This window comes from Mya arenaria, chromosome 12 (assembly GCF_026914265.1).
Source record: "Mya arenaria isolate MELC-2E11 chromosome 12, ASM2691426v1".
Classification (NCBI taxonomy): domain Eukaryota; kingdom Metazoa; phylum Mollusca; class Bivalvia; order Myida; family Myidae; genus Mya; species Mya arenaria.
The window spans coordinates 13,423,590-13,426,338 of NC_069133.1; the positions used below are offsets into that span (position 1 = coordinate 13,423,590).

The 2,749-nt window shown below is 33.9% G+C and overlaps 1 pseudogene; it reads right to left on the minus strand.

The window, feature by feature from the left end:
* Positions 1-317: 317 nt before the first annotated feature.
* LOC128210460 (dopamine receptor 2-like) lies at positions 318-1,406 on the minus strand (annotated as a pseudogene).
* Positions 1,407-2,749: the final 1,343 nt, after the last annotated feature.

A 2,749-nucleotide genomic window follows, 5' to 3' on the forward strand; every position in this document is an offset into this window, starting at 1 on the left:
ATAAGCAAATTATGAGACTTAAAAAACAATATTTTATTTTCAATGTCAAAGTTTAACATAATACATGTGAGGCCATTGTGTTAAGCAAATGTAGAACAAGTCACTTCTTATCAAGTCCATATGCTGGTAAATTAAATATAAAATGATTTATTAGCTACATTTAATTGAAACTTTGATTGCTATTTGATTCATATTGCGGAGAGTGCCCTTTTAAACAAAAAACGCCAAATTATTACAAATATTAATGATCGGGTATGCTTACACCGATGAATAACAGTGATCAAATCAACTAAACAAACATATTCTCATAACAAATGCTACAATAATGCTGAACCCATAAAGCTCGAGGAGTTTGCGTTTCGACACGTCTTTCCTCGACGTCTGTTCTGGAGTCTATACTTTGGGCAACAACAAAAATGATCCGTCCAAACGCTCTTCTAAAGTCCCTCATTGATAATGCATAAATGATTGGATTAACGCCAGAGTTTAGGTAGCCAAACCACGTAAAAACTGGCATTGTGATATCCAGTTTACTCACGCAGCTAGCGCCACATATCCCGAGCAAAACGTTCACAACAAAGAATGGCATCCAACAAATAATAAAGACACCAACAACAATCCCTAATGTCTTTGCAGCTTTTTGTCCATTGGCAAGTTTTGACAGTTTCTTACTCAGGGCAAGTTGGCGCAAACGTTTAGTAATAAATTTCATGGGTCTTTGATTATGGCTATGTTCATCCTGATTATGGTTGTGGTGATGATGGTGAAGTTCATTATGATCGCTATGGTTTGTGATACTATGTGACGCCGAGTGGACAGGCGTTTGTGCGTTGGAGGCAAGTGATGTATCTTCCTCCTCACTCTCGCTTTGCTTTCGGAATGATGTTGTTTCATGGCTTTTAGCTGGCGACCGCCTCGTTGTATTCGTAATGTCATCACACCGCTGGTACCAAATAACCGGTTTGATGTCAACACCTTGGTCCCACTTTCAATACTTTTTCTTTGATTTCTAGCCGCACGATTGCTACTGCTTTCCACCAAGCAATTGCGGGAAAGGATATTCCTGCCGGGCAAAGCCATACGAATGTAATGAGAATGGACACCCGGCACGATGTCATCCGATTTGGATACGCTATTTGGTCAGTTATCGCCCAGTACCGATCAAGAGATATTATGCACAAATTCAAGATGGAAGCCGTACTCCCTAAGGCGTCGAAAGAATGCCAGAGATCACACAAGGCGATTCCGTAATACCAAACCTGATTGTTAAGCTCATATCTAATACTGAATGGCATAACAATCCCACCGACCGTCACATCCGCTAAGGCTAAAGAAACAGAGAGTATTTGATTGCATATTTTGTCATGTAATTTAAACATATCCGCTGAAAGCGTCTTCTGATTCATCTCGATGAATATCACCTATCAGTCAAAGCAGAATGAATGAAACTATTTTTTAAATGCAAATTAAAAATATCTAACTGCCAAGTGCATTGATTGAAAAATAGGACAAACTTTATCAATATGATAAGCGTATAATTGCTTTAACATAAACACTTTGAATATATAGAAAGACGCAGAACACTATATACTTAGACTTTTGAATTTATAAGTCCGCGTATTCGAAAAAATATATTATCTTGCACAACCGGCTTGATGTGTATAGCTTACTAAAACATTTTAACAAATTTGCGGTATCGTGTGCACGTAATTCAAAACATCCATTGAGTATAATTACGCTATTTGTTAAGCGCAAATGAATGCATATTGTGCTGATACTGCAAACAGATTTGAGCATAATGCATTTAGATGATCTAATGTTGATTGATTAAGACATCATCATGTCAAGATTTTTTATGTTTCCTGTAAATGATACTGCGAATTATAAATCTGTATGATGTCTTTCTTGCAAGATTTCGCAAGATTTAACGTGAAGGTTTTAAACCAAGCAATTTCCGCCCCAGCAAAAAACACTTTTATCAGAGTGCAAATCAACGATTTAACAATAATCATTCCAACGTTTATTTAATGGGCTTAATTTTAAATGGGAAAATATAAACTATATCTTGCTTATGTTAAGCAGAACATAAAGTATATATTTTGAAATTGGAATAGATGATTAAAAGTCTCTAGTAGAGCATTGTTGTATAACATTATAGCATGTTTTTATTCATGTAACGTTTTTCTATAGAATAAGTTTAGTTACTGGCGAATACTTTTGATTGACATTCATTTATGAGATACTTAAATATTGAGAATTATTTTTATATAACCGAATGTTCAGCTTTATATATATGATAAAACTAATATGCTATTATTTGTGATAGATAGTGCTATATTCATGCGAAAATTTATTAATATGTATTAATTATAACTCTTCATTCCGTACTGTACTGTCCATCACGTAATCTGTATCTTTACATGCAGTAGGCTTTTTTATGTTTTGTATAGATTTTGTAGCTATCATGTTATTCTTTGTCCTTAAAATAAATTAAAATGGAAAGCGCAAATGAACGTAACTACGAGTATAATACACGTACTTTGTCAGTTTAAAAACAAAACCCAAAAAAACCCAAAATATAATATTTTTTTCGGAGAAACTATCAAACATTTTGATTTACTTATTATATGTAGATGCTGTTTATACTGTTTATACGAAATTTAGCTATATGTTTGTTTAATTGTTTTTATTTTTGCTAAATACTTAAATATTGAAATATCCGGAAGCACTGCATTTAATTTCATTTTTG